The sequence below is a fragment of the Mytilus edulis genome, chromosome 5 (genome assembly GCF_963676685.1).
Source record: "Mytilus edulis chromosome 5, xbMytEdul2.2, whole genome shotgun sequence".
NCBI classification, from domain to species: domain Eukaryota; kingdom Metazoa; phylum Mollusca; class Bivalvia; order Mytilida; family Mytilidae; genus Mytilus; species Mytilus edulis.
The window spans coordinates 41,363,948-41,383,258 of NC_092348.1; the positions used below are offsets into that span (position 1 = coordinate 41,363,948).

At 31.1% G+C, this 19,311-nt stretch overlaps 1 long non-coding RNA gene across 1 annotated transcript; it reads right to left on the reverse strand.

Annotated features, from left to right (window-relative positions):
- Window positions 1–335: 335 nt before the first annotated feature.
- LOC139523688 (uncharacterized) lies at window positions 336–5,505 on the reverse strand. The gene is made up of 3 exons (XR_011664663.1): window positions 5,381–5,505; window positions 4,404–4,546; window positions 336–797 (listed from the first exon to the last, which is right to left on the reverse strand). It is a non-coding gene; the product is annotated as an uncharacterized lncRNA (long non-coding RNA).
- Window positions 5,506–19,311: the final 13,806 nt, after the last annotated feature.

Sequence of the window (19,311 nt, forward strand, 5' to 3'; positions counted from 1 at the left end):
ATTGTATAATTATGGCGGATATTTCCTTCCATACTTCTTTAAAGGCCATACTTTAACCTTTTGTCGTACACTTTATATATATTGTTACTTAGATCGAGACCTGTCTTATTGGCACTCATACCTCTTTTTCCTAATGATATTGACACATGTGTTGATAAACGAAGACCTCGTAAACAGGCTTAAAACTTTTGACTAAACATACCAGTTTAGAAGAAATGTTATATTATGAACAAAAGGCAAAACTAATGTTAGTTTTATGAAAAGGTACATTCAAGTATAATAAGACACAGAAACCAGATCTGATGGGTATAACCCGTAAAACAAAGAAGTTGAACATACTCAAGTTATAACTATCAATTTAATAAATCTGCTTCTTTTTTTTCAAAATTTTCCTGGCTTTATTAAAACTGCACTAAAGTGATGATAAGGATGTACAACATGAGTAATTAAAACATAGTGCCCTGCTATTTTTATCCAAAGCCTGTCTCCTTTCCTCAGTGCAAGGTTGATGGTTTGGGCTGCCATGTCGAATGCCGCACCAGTGAATAGCCACACCATCACTTGTCCATTCTTCATGATAGAATAATGAGTGCATTGACCTGGGCCTCCTATCGCAGCAGCTGACACCGCGTAAACACCATCCGTTTTAACAGTAAAAATACCCGTGTGGGTATTGTAAGTGTTACCAATATTAGTGAGGACACGGGTGTATTTTACTATTTCTCCATGTCTCCATCTTATACTTTTATGATTTAAAGTGACTGTAAATGCAGTAAATGGAGCATGACCAATATTATCTGAAAAAAATTTCTTAAAATATATAATGTATACATAATTGAACGTTCTATAGAATATAATCTATATCCAGCACGCTGTATCTTTGACGTTTTAATCTGAGTCACCTAAATTAACTTATTGGTCCTTTTTTTTTTAGAATGCATACATTTGTACACAATTAAGTAAATTTCTAATTATATCGTTAATATTTTTAGTGTGTTCTGTTCGTACAAATATTAATTTTGTATTGAATTTAAGGTTAATTGCTTCATTTTTTCAAATGTTTCAATTTTTAGTTAAAATAATCCAAAATGATATAGAATTATAAACTCAGCTTATCTACATAATCAGCAACCCCCTTGACACATCATGAATCGAATTTCATACTTTGATGATCGAGATCGATAAACTTGAGTAACCCGAGCTTATTACAAATGAAAAGCCCATTAACCCTCAAAGACAAAAAGGTCATTTAAAAGTCGGGAAAGGAATCAGAGATTTACGTGAAGGAAATGTTTTCGTAAAATTGTGACAACAATGTTTTTTAACACAAAAGCTGTATTGTATTGCTAGTACTGGCTGCTAGACTGGTGATACCTTACGTAGTAAGGATTATTAGATACAGTTTGCAAAAGAAACATACTAGCTAAGTTACTGATATTATATATACCAAACACTTGTTATATTTACTGGATATACACAGGATATATATGACACGGAAAAAGAAGAAAGAAAAAAAACCAACAACTGTACATGTTACACTAAATTAAAAACTAAAGACTAAGCAACATGAACCCCAACACAAAAAGTGCAATAATTTGCTACGGATGGGTAAGCAGATTGTACCGCACATGTGACACCCGTCGTGTTTCTGATTTAGAAATAATAAAAGGAGGTATGGTTGCCACATTAGTTCATCTAATCCACTAAGCAAGCATAGTGTCTGTTTTAAGCCATATATATATACATATTTATATATATATATATATATTTATTTATTTCTAACGACTTATAAAGGATATTTGCATGTTTCAAGGTTCTTGAATAAATGTTGAGTAATTGCCTATATACTTAAATATACTTTGCATTCAGTAAGTAACACTGTAAAAGAGGGACGAAATATACCAAACTCATAAATCGAAAATAAACTGACAACGACATGGCTAATAATGAAAAGGACAAACAGACAAACAATAGTACACATGACACAACATAGAAAACTAAAGAATAAACAACAGAATCCCACCAAAAACTAGGGGTGATCTCAGGTGATCCGTTTGCTCAATCCTTTTCATATCTTAATGAATAAAATATGTTTAAAATTAAATAACACAGAAATTAAAACAAACTATATATCACCATATGGCCTTAAACAATACGTAAAACCCAAACAACATTGTCAGCTAGAAAAGAAACGAAAATGAGAAATGTTAAAACAATTCAAACGAGAAAAAATAACTAATTTATGAACATCTACCTTTCAATTACAGGCTCCTAAATTTGAACATCCTTCAGCGAGATTAAACTAGTCTGAAGGCGCGAAACGTCCCGTAATTTGGACAATTGTGTAACAGTTAAATTATGAACATCACTAAAAAAAGGTTCAACTCATCAGATGGATACAATTACTAGTCGTTTTCTAAGTGTTTTTCAATAATAAACAAGATTAGTAGTTAAATGCACGTAGCTTTACACTATTTGTGGAAGTTTTAGGCCGCAGAATTGTGTATGTCAAGGGAAGCACATCCCTCAAAAAAGAATCAATAATTTTATACGATTTGAATGTTATAAAGTCCGTATTTGAGCTCAAAGGAAAATTGAAACAAAGAAACATGCCAGTAAATGGGGAAATATTTAAAAAGAACTTGCATACACTTCGAAATTAATGTCATTAAATTGTCGTCAAACAGTATGGAGAGCCATGAAAGCCTTATATCGGTGTTTTGGTTATGAGCCGTAATAGTACGGTCCCCAAACGGTAAGGGTAATTTTTATAGCAACTACAACAATTTAATGTTCCACCTCCTTTGTGCAAAGTTGACCCTTGTTTAGTTTGCTATTGGGTGGTGGGGGTCTCTTTCGGTCGGATTGCTTTAAACTGTGCAGATCGTATACATCATTGGCTTACAAATGTTTGAATGGGAGTGTTCCTGAGAAAAACGAACCCAGGGAAATGATTCTGTCGCAAAAAATCAATAGACGAGTGTTTTTTTTTTATATACTGGAATTGCTTGTTTCGATAAAATTAGTTGTGGTCTGAAGGTCCCTGAGTATATCTCTTAATTAGTAGTCATTTCTTTGGTACAGCGATGATGTTAATGAGACATTTATTAAATTATCGATTTAGTCAATGAATTCAGAAATAATTAAGAAAAAGAATAAGTTGACCTTCGACGAATTTGATAATTTTTTGGGATAACGTTTCTTCGTATTGGCTTTACTTTTGCATAAGCTACGAGGTATGATTATATTTGTGTTCAATCCTTAATAATACGCTTTCAGCAGTAAGTTAGATTAAATTTAGTAAAAATGAGCTAATAAACATAGCTGAAGATCTTTTCACTTGCAAGAGAATAAGTCGACTTAATTAAATCTTTATTCATATCCCCTTTAGATTAACTCCTTAGTTAGAGTTGGGGCACGCTTGAACAATACATGTCCAGCTTTTAAGAAAAGAAAAAACATGTAAACATTGTATTTATCTGATGAGTTAAGCCTTTACTTTAATAGTTCGTTTTTTTATTGTACTGTTACACCACTGTCCCAGGTTAGGGGACACCGCCACTTTCTGTATGTATGTTCCTGTCCCAGGTCAGGAACCTGTAGTTTATTGGTTGTCGTTTTTTGCTGTGCTACACTGATTTTCGTTAATTGTTTGTACATTATTTAGCCTGTTAAATTTCTCGTTTTACATTTGCGATTGCGAGGCCTGTTATAGCTGACTATGCGGTATAGGCTTTGCTATTTTATAGGACATACGGTGACATATAGCTGTTATTGTCTCTGTCTGTTGGTCTCTGGTGGAGAGTTGTCTCATTCGCAATCATACCAATTCTTCTTTTTTATATTGTAAGTGAAGCAAAGGTAAATCATTGGTTAACTCTTTCGAACCAAAAAAACTCACTCTTGTAGGTATAAAAAAAAAAGGATGAATTACATATTTTTCACCTATAATATGAAAACAAAATGACCTGCATGTATTCGATATCAATTTGTACCTATATTAATGGTACCATCGTTTTAAAAGACCGTTAGCAGTCTTGTGGGTCACCGTGATGACATATTAGATGGCGCTTAAACTAAGATATACACAACATATTGATAAATGTATCGTCAATTGTTTTAAATTGTATATACGTTTAAGTATGTTATTTATAAAAATATGTTTTTAAGTCTAAAAGGCATATATGAATTTGACAGCGAATGCCCATTTAAAATAGATAGGCTTTGAAAAGTTTAGAGTTAAAAGTTACGGATGAAAGTAATCAAGAAAGGCGCCTTTGACGCTAAAAACAAAAGAAAAAGATGTATTTTGATAAAGGTAGAATTTTCATCCTCTATTAAAAAAACCAAACATTAATTTTTTTGACATATTTGGTACAAACGTGTTTAGCATAAAATCTCACCAGAACTTTCACGACAGAATCGCTCCCTGTGGTCATTATCACATTGAATACACTGAAGTCCGTTAGTGGCATCTACGTATACCTGGTTCAAGATCATCGGCACCAAAACAAACAAGATGTAGGTAAAAACAAGTGTCATTATCCTATAACATGTATAAAATATCATAATCATTGTAAAAGATTTATAACCTGCAAGGGTCAATAATTGGTTATATAAAGCATTTTTGTTTCCATTTGAAAGTTTACAATCTTATATATAATTCAGGAGATATGCAAACACGTTTTTATTCGAACACAAATAAAATTAAATAATATTGTAACATATTGTAGCTGTATGTGCTTGTAAAAGACTACTGAACACATCCATGTACCGGCAACTAGAGGTTGCATTTCTGTACATGTATACCATTTCCCATAGATATTCCACTTGCGGCTTAAACGGTACAATTTTTACTTTTAAGTTTCTTAAAAAAATAAATCAACGAATGGAAATTTGAAATGCACCACTACTGAATCCATATGACAATGCAAATATTTCAACATGTATATTCCCAAACTGTTTAAGAGTTAAAACTGATATAAACATTGTGTTTGCCCTTCCCTCTAAGTTTAATAGGTCTTCCTCAGAATTCAATGTCGCCACAACTCATGTGAATTTATACTGGTAACATTCCAACCACCCACAGTTTACTTTTAATGGGCGTTATCTTTAAAGAGAGTTAGAACAATGCTTTTTTTTTATCTTCAGAAATATATGTACATGTGTTTCAGCACACTGTGTGTCAATCATAAGCCTACATACTTACAATGTAAATGTGAATCGATCAGGCAGTTTTCTTTTTTTATATTTCAAAGGCGGACCTCGTATGATGATTTAACCAATACCACAATTCTATTTTTACTACCGCCATTGTTATTGTTTTATATCTTGATTTTTTCAATTAAAAAACAACTTTAAGATCAAAAGTATAACTTACCTATTCTAGAATATCTCCTGACTTGAGGAAAAACTGGTCTTGTATGCTTTGATAGCGAATGAATTATTTGACAAGGAAGATCAGTCCTTTATACCGTCATGTTAACAGTTAATGCATTACGATTGGGCAACTCATTTGTAAATGCCACTTTGATTTCTTAAATCCTTTGTTTGCAAAAATTGTAAAACATATAATGTAGGCGGTTAGTTATTCTCTGGCATATCGATCGTTGAATTACTTGATACATTGAACAATGACCATTTTTGATTGACTGCATGTATATGTTTGTTCACTTGCTCTTTGGTTGTGTTCAACGTTAACTTTTTGTATAATCACTGGTATCATCCCTTCAGGTATTGACCACCCGAACCTGTTGTTTAATATTCTAAGTGTTTAAGCTTTGTTTTTATTTTTTGTTATTTAATTTATTTATTTATATATTTTTTTTTGGGGAGGGGGGCGCATTTTCAAAATGTATTGAAGATATTTCCTTGCTGCAAATTCCATCTGATATTTTATCCTTAATCCGTCTCTTCTTGGTGAACAAATGTATTGGGATTTGATGTATCTACGCATATGCATAACTTTTGGTTAATTCTTAATATGACAGTCCTTACCTTCAACATATCATGTTTTATTGGAGACCTTTGTTGTGATTGATAAAGTTCTTTTATCAAATACACATAGACCAGAATGCATATTACTAAAAACAAGAATGTTAAAATCTACGTTTTTTTTTATATTCTAGTAATTTCAAATATAGACGAATGGATACATTCTCGCTCACACTTAATGATACGGATATCATAGAAGTTAAGATCCCCTTCAATTCCTAAAATCTTTTCTATTGTCTTTTAAAATCAATTCAATCGGATTTGTTAGAAGCTAATTCATTTGTGAAGTTTTTAAACGAAACAGTCTGAAATGGATTTCATTATATGTAAAAGATTTGTATACTGGATTAGTTCAAAAGCAATCGCCCAGGCTTTTATGGATATGAGCCAAGGCACCACTGATGAATTTTGTATATCTTGAGAAAAATTTAAAACAACACGTTTAATAACTTTACGCGTCTGAAGCGCGTTTTTGGAATTAACTTCATTAGGAACGTTCAAAGCAATATATTTTAAAGCCAAAGATGTCCCGAAACAGTTTAAGAGCTTTATGACAAAACATACATAAAAAAGCCAAGTCCATCTAAGGTAAACTTTGCACGAGGGAGTTGAAACCTTAGTTTCCTTATACTTTCAAAATTTTTAAACGGACAATCTTTGTTTTGTTTTAAATCATGTCAGTAGTGACATTCTCATTAATTAAAACAGACGAGTTGGGATAATATTTGAGTGGCAACAAACCATAAATGTGGAGGATTTGAAAAAAAAAGACATTTCACAATCAACACAAACGAATCCATATAGAAGGTTATCGCGCGAGTACCAGTGAAATCCTTGAACGATTTTCAATTTTGCCACGGAAATAACATACGAAAAATACGTACAGCTGGGCTTGTTAACGTGATATGTATTTATGTTGTACAATATATAAGAGAATAATATCGTTGATAATTAATTTGTAGATAAAGATTAATATATGTAATGGTTTATTTGAACTATGCATGCATTGTTATAATAAAAAGAGACATTGTACTGTTAATATGTTTATAGATTTTGGTTTTTGATTGATTATCAATGCAGGTGATTCATCCGTGAATCTTTACTATCCTACTGCCTGTAGATATTTTTGGTATTGCCCAAGTCAGTTTCTTGACACTTACTGCTCACAAGGAAGCTATTAAACAACGAGTTCAAAATGGTGAAGTTGAAATCATCCCTTCGTAAATTGTACGGACGCCATCACGAGTTGGTTGACCGTTATGGAATAACCGTTTCACAAATGATATCGGATATGTTCCTTACGTTGTAACTACAATCCCCATCCCTTTCATGAATGTGACCTACCGAATTAGACTATTTATCGGATTTGTAATCACATAAGCAACACGACGGGGGCCACATGTGGAGCATGATCTGCTTACCTTTTCGGAGCACCTGAGATCACTCCTAGTTTTTGGTGGGGTTCGTGTTGTTTATTCTTTAGTTTTCTATGTTGTGTCATGTGTTCTATTGTTTTTCTGTTTGTCTTTTTTTCATTTTTAGCCATGGCGTTGTCAGTTTGTTTTAGATTTATGAGTTTGACTGTCCCTTTGGTATATTTCGTCCCTCTTTTATGGATGAGTTCTAGTTCAGTCCCCGATGCATGATTTGTAATTGTGTCTGTGTTTTTTTTTTTTGGTTTGCTTTTAACTAGCTTTCAGTAACTGAAAATACTATCAAATCGTACTTTGTATTAATTTGACCTGTTTGACATAATTAATGTAAGGCAATTTTGTTATTCAAATTTTTACTTATTTTGTGTTATATCTGTTTCCATTATTAAGTATGTACCACTTTTTATAAGTATTTAGTATGACGATACATTTTCACTTCTGCTCTCGTATATGTTGAATAACAAATTTATGTATTTGATAACTAACTCCTTTCTCCCTACAACCAAATTATTTTATTTAGATTTACCAGTTTATGTTATTTTATTTAACATCATTTTGTACAAGGTTATACATGTTATAGTTGTCTTTTTGACATTGTTTTACCCTTTTTTTATAATTATTATTTTATTTGTTTGTGTCACACATCAAATTTATTTGTTCAATGTATGTTCATTTATTATGGTAAATAAGGTACATTGTAAGCTATTTCAATTGATATTTTAAAGCGTATATTTCTATGATGTTGCACTAATATTTCAGGTAATGTTGAAGGTTTGCGCCTATTATAACGCTTAAATCTGCTGCATTTGTTTACTACATCTTGATAAGAGCGTTACTGATGAGTCGTATGAAGACGAAACGCGCGTCTGGCGAATTAAATTATAATCCTGGTACTTTTGATAACTATATATCGGGTATTATCATTATCTTTAGGTTATGTCACTAGATTATTTAAGATTCCCCAAAAAAAACAGCTGAAAGTGGAAACGAGAGCATGATCCCACATCCCATCGCTGATCATGCTCTCAGATGCATTTCAAAAACATTTTGAAAATTATATAAATATATTGACTTCGTTTTAAGTGCCTCTATCGTACAGTCGTATCTCTTTTCTATTATGATTATCCTTTTATATAGTTCATATTAACTAGTATATAGTATTTGAAATGATATGCAATTTAATAAATTCGCCTTTTATAGTTTGAAATATATGTATTTAACTAACGTTTCTTTCATTTTTTTATATGTCTTATTCAAAAAAACATTTCCATTGCCACACTATCTTTTTTTTTTAACAAAAAGTATTTCTTTAATAATAATTTTAACCCTAAAGTCTACTATATTTCCTTGTTAAAAAGTTATGTTCTGATTTTATCAAGTTCACCTATTAACTTTAACAGTTTAATACTTATAAAAAAACACCTATTCTTATTATATAAACATTTATTAAAACATATATGCCAGCATTCAAGAAATAGGTAATATATAAAATGTTGGCATTCGAGGAAAACGCCGAAACGGGGTATGTTCGTCTCACATATTTTATAATGAAATAATACTTAATACCTAATGGGATAGATTGTGCTAGTAGTTCGTTGTTAATATATGTTTCATTGTCATTCAACCCCTATCTCAAATCAGGAGCCCATGGCTTTTGTTAGTCATGTTTTTTTTCAATTTTTATTCATTTATGTTTTGGATTTTAGTGTGACGTTCATTTTTACAGACCATTATCACATTTTGTTTAAGGGTCCAGCTAAAGCCCGCCTTTGTTTGCTGGATTTTCGCTGTGTTGAAGACCCATTGGTGGTATTGAGCTGTTTTCTGCTCTTTGATCGGATGTTGTCTCTTTTACGATTTTCTAAGTTTTTACGAATATTTGGCATATGCCACACACATGTAGGGATACAGTCGTATGTTCTGCGGGAAAACTACTTAATAAAAATTAACATCATTTGCAGTCTTTTTCGTACTTTTCAGTGTACTACTTATGTTCGGAATACCTTGATACCACATACAGTGCACACGTATACACCATTTACAAGGTCATCACGATAGTTTGCATAAATTTTAAATAATGTCGACAGTTTGAAAATTTGAAACACTAATATTGAAAGAAATTGCATTTCATTCTAATACTAAAATATATAAAGAATGATGCAGATAAGATAATTCTTCAAATTTGAATGGTAACCTTAGAGCATTTTCCCTTTTCTAATTTATAAGGTTAAAACGAAAAATGCTCCACTTTACAGCATTTTTCATTTTTCAATACTTCAAGTCAAATAAAAAAATGCTTAGTTTTTCTTTGAATTGTTTTACATTGTCATATCGGGGCTTTTTATAGCTGACTCTGAGGTATGGGCTTTGCTCAGCGTTGAAGGCCGTACGGTGACCTATAGTTGTCAATGTCTGTGTCATTTGGGGCTCTTGTGGACAGTTGTCTCATTGACAATCATACCATATCTTTTTGTTTTATATTAAGGTCAGCAATTTTAATGTTTGCTTTTTAGAATGAGATTGAATTATGATTTTTTTCTAAAACAAGCAAATGCAAATGTTTTAGTTTATTCAAACTGTTGATTTATTAAAATATTTTAAAGACAAACTTGTTATTACCATTAAAATCAAGAAAATTAATGTGATTTTATGTAAATTATAAATTTCAAATCTCAAAAAGAAAATGATTTTTATCAAGTGACTTCAAAAGATTTTTGTTATATTTTCCACCCGATTAACTTGAAAAGTTACAGAGCTATTTGTAAAATCTATGTTTATGCCTCAACTACGATAGTAGAGGGGCATTATGTTTTCTGGTCTGTGCCTCCGTCCTTCCGTGCGTCCGTCCGTTCGCTTCAGGTTAAAGTTTTTGGTCAAGGTAGTTTTTGAAGAAGTTGAAGTCTAATCAACTTGATACTTAGTACACATGTTACCTATGATATGATCTTTCTAATTTTAATTCCAAATAAGTTTTGACCCCAATTTTACGGTCCACTGAACATAGAAAATGATAGTGCGAGTGGGGCATCCGTGTACTTGGGACACATTCTTGTTCATTACAATGTTTGGCGTAAATGTATACGGACGGTGTCAAATAAATTTATAAAAAAAACATACAATCTAAATGACTTGACAACAGTATCGTATTTAGATCTCTATTAATAAATATCTTTGAATGTTTGGTTAGATTGTGAGACTAATTATTCTTTCAAGTTGAGATCGCATATTGTATTGGGTTACCTTTCTTGGTGCAGTCATTTCATAGTCATGTATACGATTTCCTGACAAATGAACTGACTCAAGTGTAACATTGCAACAAAATGAATGCCAATACTATTTGGCGACAGAGTATATGATAGGTTTGGTATAAATAATTCGACTTTATGTTTAAGTATTAGAAATCGGAAAATATAAACACTGTGTTAATACGTATGTATGGATAAAACAATCCATATTCTGTAAAGAAGCTTTTTTGCACCGTGAAATGTTGTGTATAAATGATCAGATATTTTGTAGCATTTAAGAAAAATATAGTTTTGTATAATAATTTAATATAATCAAACTTAAACACCCATACAAGTAATACATAAACAAAGTATTTAATGGTAACAATTTACATGTTATTTTATGGAAAGAAAGACCAAAATAACTAAAAGCCAATATGTGTTTCAACCTTTCTGTTTGCACACCATTCATCAGTCGGAGAAATTATAACTTACCAGAGGAGAGAGAGCAAGATGAATGATTCAATATGTGTTTCTTTTTTTGAAACATGTGTCGAGCCATTATCAAATCTCTTTTATCATGCTTATATTTACATAATTGTTTGCTGCTTTTCTATGCATGATTTTAATGGTTGGTTGATGGTTGGTATTGTTTAACAAACCAAACATATAAATTAAAAGTAAACTAAATGCGTATCAAATGGTTCGGGTGTTGCTGTTTTGGTTATTTGATGTTGCATTTGTTGTTGTTTGGTCATATTGGTTGGTGAATAAATATATGAATGATTGATTGGTAAATTGAAATAAAACAAACTGTTCAAAACTACACATTGTTATTGAATGAATGATGTAAATCTTAGTTTTTGTTATTGAGTTGAATATTGCAAATTACATTCTACTGTAGATATTTTTTTTTAATTAGCGTGCGCTGTTCATTCGTGTCTGTGACGTACATTTACAAGACAAAAAAGGTAAAGTGTTGATCACTTAGTAATTTACATATGACCAGCATTGCCTTATGAATAAGTAAGTAAGTAAAATATGAACAAAGTGTGGTTTACAATATGTTGGCCAAACAGGACGGGAATTTTTCAAACGAACACAGGAACATACATAATGTAATGAGATCTCTGAATATAGTTTACATTGACACTAACATCGATTTTATCATAAGCAAATTAAAACATAACTAAAATGTATCTTCTTTCGGGGCGGGATGTATAGAGACACAGACACGTTAATTTTTATCTCTATAGAAGTCGCTCCTCACTATCCTACTACCTGTCGATACATTTATTTTTTGGCATTGCACAAGTCATGTGTTCTCTGACTGTTCATGACATTAAAATACTAAATCCTTGGGATGTGTTTATGTTGATTTTAGTCTCTGATGCATGATTTTTTTTATTATTAATTGTTTTTGGCTTTTAATTAGCTGTCAGTAACTGCGAGTACTCTCAAATCGTATTTGCGTGTTAATTCGACCTAATGATACTGTTTATAATGCTTTTTTGATATTTTATATTAATATGGATCTTGTCTATATACCAGATTTGATTATTTGGAATATTTTCTAATTTTCACTTATTTGTGCTACATTTGTATAAACTTCAAGATTTACCTGTATTATTTAAACCGTTTTTTCAAAAGGGACTGTTTTCGAAGGGTTAAATATTTCGCAGTGGTGTCTTGCCATGGCTTTGTTTGGACTTGATTGTTTGCTTTTTGGCCTTGAATGTTTGTCCCTAATATTTTATTAACTGTGCATTTGCATTTAGGTATCGCAGATCAAATTTATTCGTTGATAGTGTGTTCATTTACGTTTTTTGATACATCTTACCATGTGACACATCAGTCCATCTTTATGTTATTATTTGTTTTCATAAGTTTATTATCAAAGTACTTTTTATTTCTATATTGTTTATGTCAAATTTAAGTCGAAAGGAAATCTGTATATGGCCCGATAATTTTTTTTAGATCAGAGGTACAAAAATACTCTACTGAGGGCAGGAGATCTTTGCTCAGTATATTGCATAGTCAATTGTGGTTCAGTTATTTTTAGAAAAAAAATATGTTAGATAACACGACGAATCTCCTAAATATCTATCATTTAAGATCCTTAGTCTTGAGAGAAACGCATGTTTATTAAATTTTTACCTTGTTGGTTTAAAATATCAGTTATTTCATTTAATAGGAGAATCTAGATCATAGTCTTAGGGTAACATATCCTGTAAAAATGGATACTATTATTTTCATTTTCAATGTAGTCAGCTTCTTCCCAAGTTCTGGCACTAAAGGTCCCCAATTAAGGCTTGATCCCCATGTGAATATTTTACTATCTCAGCCTGCAGTGTGTGTTAAATTAAATGGGGGGATGTTCACAGCACAGATCTAAATGTAGTTTTAACCACATTCTATTTGGTGACTGAGATCCATCCGTTAGATATTCTATTCCTAGATACATGTATGCTTGTTGTTCTATAGAAACTATTATTCCCTCGCTGTGTCTCTTAGACTTTTTTTTTTTAAAAGATTTTCAGATTGATACAAATCCATTTATTTGTGTATTTGCACTTACGCCTTTCCATGTTGCAAGAACAACGTTTATATCAGAATTAAAAGTTTCAATAAAACTAGGGACCATGTATTCATCCCCAAGACAACGAATATTCCAAGATGCTACTGATAAATGGTTTTGTTGAAAAGTCATAATTTTACAAATGAAAACAGTTTTAAATTTTGGTTGCAATTGGATACTTCTAAGAGTTCTACTAAAGTTTAACAATTATCTCCCTTTGTACATAATGTAACTATATTACAAGCTTAATGTTTTTCAGTAGTATATAAATACAAGTAAAACATATTTTCTTTTAAATATATATATGTTAAATATTCTTAAAGTTTCAGAATAAAATAAATTCAAACTGTAATTATTTTCAATGAAAATCTATCTAGATATGCAAGTTAAATTCAAATGTATTGTTTACATTTTAATGTAAATATTGTTCTCTTAGTGTTAAGCTTATATGTTAACATAACAATGCAATTAAATTCTTGATTTAATAGCAAATGTATTTTTTTGAACAATAAAATATGAATAATTTGAAAGGAATCATATTGATCATGTATACATGCAAATGATGAAGGAAATACCAATATCAAGATAATTGTGTCTTTGTTTTCTTTGTGTTTCATAAACATATAAACAAAGCAAAACAAATTGTACTTCCTGTACTACTAAAATAAACAATTAAAATAATCAAATCGCATGTTTTCGTTCTTGCTTTTCTCTCCTTTTTTAAAAAGCAGTTATAATATTAAAGCCTTCAACACCTCAGTGAATCTTTCACGTCAAGTTATCATTAATTATGAACAAAAATCAAAACAGTAGCTATCAAAATTTGATAAACATGACTAAAACAAAGCAATAAATTGTTACAAGGGTAATGTAATTTTTAGTGTAATTTATAATTTGGCAAAAATATCTAACTAAAACAATTTTCTTAATAGTTGCTTCATAAGTATTTCCATGTTGTCATTTTCGTGATTCATATTGTTTCTCTCATTTGATTGGTACGGATAGTTTTGATCCATTTGAATGTGTCTATAATTTATGTTCTTGTCTATTTTGAAAGTTATTTTGATATTTCCTCACATTTGGGTATCTATTATATTATTTCTCGTTCTTGTGTCTCAGATGTTCTCATTCATTCTGATATCTTGGATATTCCCTCTCATTATGATACTGGTTACAGGAGTTCATCTTTGAGAAGGAAAATTTCCAATATAATGTGGCACATACAACTGACGTAATGTTAATTTAATTTCTTTAAATAGTGAAATGTTGTCAACACCTGACATACGTGTATTCATAGTGCTAACGGAATAATTTTATATTGTTAACATGTAAATTGATGTTTGATTGTTGATTACTGGTGTTAGTTTAATCCATGTCGTTGTTACATTTTACAGTTGGTGATTTAAGAATGCGTTGATTGCTTATTTTCAGGAAATACATTAATTGGAGTATGTTATACGGAGTTTACTCTTGTAAGTAAATAATTCATTACAGTGTCACATATTGATTGACATAAATATAAGCAACATTATATAAATATATACATATAAAACAATCAATATCCAGCCATGAAAAGGACTTATAAGACACTGTAAAACTTATATCCCGTAAAAACATACACTGGAGATCTCTTCTAACCTCTCATTAGAACTGTCAGAATGTTCTGTCCTAGAACTGTCAGCAGAACTGTCTAAAAGTTTTCTAGCCGCAGATCTGACCAAACCTTGGAGGATTGTAGAACATTACTAAACGACGTGATCTAATAAGAAACTTTGAATATACATTATATTCTTTTGACTTATTTATTTTTAAGACAAATAATTCTTAAAACTGTTCTATATATAGAACTGACTAAATCAATACTAGCCGTAGAATTGACCAAATCAGTTCTAGTCGTAGAACTGTTCTAGCCGTAGAACTGACGAAAAAATTGGTCAGTTCTAGGTAGAACTGTCTAAAACTGCTCTAGGTTAGAATTGTCAAGATCAGTTCCAGGTAGAGCTGTCTTAATCAGTTCTAGATAGAACAGAACTGTTCCAGCTAAAACTGTCTAAAAGGTGTCAGGATGACAGTTCTATATACTTTCGTAGAACTGTTCTCCTGACAGATTTTATTAGAGTTAAGAAGTTATCTCCACTGTACAAGTCACAAAACTTGACCATTAAATTACTAAAAAATACCTCAAATATATATATGGGCGCTTTCAATAAAAGTGTGAATTTCAGACCTAAACAAATGGAAAGTTTACTTCTCTAAAATGTTATTTCAATAGTGTTTTTGAATACCACTAGTATTATAGAAGAGTTAGGAAATAAAAAGTGCAATCTTAAATACTTTTCAAAATGATTTTTTTTCATAATTGATGTACTAATTCTTAGGGGACATTTGTCCAATACACAACTGCTTGTAAACGCAATTTTTGGCATTTTAATGTCTCCTTTTGACATTTTTTTTCTGAATTGGAGAACCATTTTTTATCGATAATGATTAGACAATACTTCACATATGAAGGTATAACTCATGCTACGTAGTGGACATTTTGATGAGCTTCGTTCACAAAAACCGTTTCGTAGTGGACATAACAAAGTTTTGTAGCTGCCTTAAACACTATTCTACATGTTCTATGTTGATTAAAACATACTGAAAACATACTGAAGAGTTCCAAGTGATGAAGTTGAAATCATCTCTTCGTAAATTTTACGCCATCACGAGTTGGTTGACCGTTATGGAATAACCGTTTCACAAATGATATCGGATATGATCCTTACGTCGTAATTACAATCCCCCTCCCTTTCATAAATGTGACCTACCGAATTAGACTATTTACCGGATTTGTTATCTCATTAGCAACACGACGGGTGCCACATGTGGAGTAGGATCTGCTTACCCTTCCGGAGCACCTGAGATCACCCCTAGTGGGGTTCGTGTTGTGTATTCTTTAGTTTTCTATGTTGTGTCAATTGTACTATTGTTAGTCTGTTTGTCCTTTTCATTTTTAGCTATGGCGTTGTCAGTTTATTTTTGATTTATGAGTTTGACTGTCCCTCTGGTATCTTTCGTCCCTCTTTAACATGAAACTAACCCTTGTTATTTGTTTTGCCCGAATATAATTGATAAAAGTAAAAAAAAAACGACTGCATGGTAGTGGTAGTTTCCACTACGTAACGTGTTTCTACCATACTTGTTTCGTATTCGACCGTTGTGTAGTGGACAAATTCACATGCTTTATTTTTCCGCCACAATCCCTATATTGCAATAGTAAGAAGAATGATTCTATTCATCAAAGCACATACTAAGCTGTAAATTTGATATTTTTTTATAATTTTAAAACTAGATACTGAAGGAGATTTTCGAAGTGTACATTAAACAAAATACGGTATCACTCTGGTCCATTTGATGTGCTCAAATTTTTCGCCAACAAATTGACTGCCGTTTTGAAATCATAACTTTTATTATAAGCCCCTAAGGTTTATATCTCTTGCTCACATTAATTTTTTAAAACTGTTTATAAGCAAAATTTATTGACTTCGTTTCGTAGTGAACATTTTGTCAAAAACTTTATTAAAATTGACTGCCGTTATGAAAGCCTAACTTTTATTGTAAGACCCTAAGGTCTATATCTCTTGCACACATTAATTTATAAAACTGTTTATAAGCAAAATTTAATGAATTCGTTTCGTAGGGAACATTTTGTCAAAAACTTTATTAAAATATGTTGGCTCTAAACATACTTTTGGATAATTAAAGTAAAAATAACATTTATTTCTACCTTTTTTTTACCATATTTTAGAGAATGAATGTTGAATTGGATGTCTAGCATGTCTAGAGACATGCCATTTTGGTTATTTTGAACCATTCAGGAATCAATATCTTAATTATCCCTCTAAACATAGTATGTTTCTTTACTTACAAATGTTAAGTCTAATTCAATGTACCGACAGAACAAAAATATAAATATCAAACACATTCTTTTGTAAAGTGGCTTGGACAAGAAATCACTTTTTTTATTAAAAAACGCCAATATATATAATATATAAATTGACTGAATAATTTAAAGACAACGATAAATCTTACGGGGTGATGGATCATATAAAAATGAAACAGTACACTACTAAAACTAAAATTTTACCAGTCTATAAGGGTACAACATCACCAAAAAAAATATCAATAACATGAACCACCTTAACTTTACATTATTCGAATAACAGATATCCTTCATCAGTATGACCACGATGTAAAATGAATCATATCAAACTATTCTGATTATAAAACTATAACAATCTTGAAATCCATACAGCAAGACAGTAAAACAGCAGTTTTATAATGATTAGTAAAGTAAAATACATTTTGACTAACGTTTAGTAATTGAACGTGACTGCGTACTTGTACATCCCTACCAAAATGAATAGAGACCTGTAAATAAAACAAGTATAATTAAAAAAAATCCTGAAAACTGTAAGGAAGCCGGATTTACTGGAAACAATGGAAACAAGTGATGACAGGAAAATGAGAGACTCATTCTATGTTTTTTTTTCATTTATGCCCTATAGAGAAACTGTCCTTAAAGTTAGCTCTCTTTTTTAATCCAAGACCTTTCTCGAGCATGTCTTTCAGTTCTTGAACAACTCTCGTTGTGGTCTATGATTGTGATGGTAAGGTTTTTGAGATCAGCTTGGGCCTGCAAATTCTCAGGTAGAAAAGATGACTCGCAAACATTAGAGGAGTTTATCGAATATGTTGATTGGATAATAAAGAGTAGGCCCACCCAAAGAGGGAAAACGTTAACTTTGTAATTAGTCACCTAGAAGGTCCAGCTAAAGAGGAGGTACGGTACCTACCACTGTCTTAAAAAAACCCAACAAAAAGTGTGTTTAGTATACGTAGTAAGGAATTTGGTTAAAGCGGACCAGTATCTGAATTATTGTCAGATTTCTACATTTACAGACAGACAGAAAATAAGACTCTACAAGAATTTTCACTTCATGATCGTGCTACAAATAACAGTACAAAACGATCAAGAACCACGAAAAAAAAAATTAATCTGTCTAAATGTTATCAGCTGTCAATACTAGTGAACACTGTAATATTGTATTAAACCTATTTTATTATATATTATAAAAACAATTAGAAAAAATGCAGGTGTACATAATTATATTTGTTCTATCTGTACGTATGGAGCTTTTCATATTTTATCCATATCTTATGAGGTTTCAATTTTTTGGAAGCCAATGTTCAATGAAGACAAGTCAAAATCAGTCACCATCTTCTTATCCTAAAAATAAAGATAAGAATTGTTTAATCAAACACAATAACAATAAAACACCAGGAAAAATGTCTATTTATAGTCTCTGTAAAGGTCAACTTAAGTGTAACCTGATTATTAACACTCCAAAGAGGATTTACCTAAGTTTACTGAAGCATAATGGATGTTACAAATAAATATTAAAATACTCACCAACTATGGTATTAAACAAACATCTTCATATCTGTACAGTAAATTGTAAAGGCAAACTTTTACTAAGTAATGGTTCTAGCAATTCAAGGGGAATTGACATATGGCTGAAAAAAAACTAAACTTTAAAATTATAGATGACTATAAAGATAATGAAATAAGGCTATTGCTTGTTAATATTGAAATAGATGACACTATTATAACAATAGCGAACATTTATGCGCCAAATAATCCAAAAAGCAGAAATATTATTTTTTTAAACTGTACATGCTGTAATAGAAGAAAAAAGTTTGGGTCAACTAATTCTAGGAGGAGATTATAACGAAATAGTATCCCATATTGATTCAAAAAGAAAATATAAGCACCAAAAAAATAAAAAAAAAAACTGCTCACATCCTAAATAAACTTATAAAGGCCCTTCAACTAAGTGATGTGTGGAGAAACAGAAATCCAAGCAAAATTCAATATACATGGAGCAGAAAAGATAGATCGGAGTCGACAAGAATTGATTATTTTTTAATTGCTCCTGAGGTATTCAAAAACTGTGTTTCATGTGATTTAATACCAATAGTACTACAATACACAGATCACAACTGTGTTTCCTTAAAAATAAATTTAAGTAGAGGACAA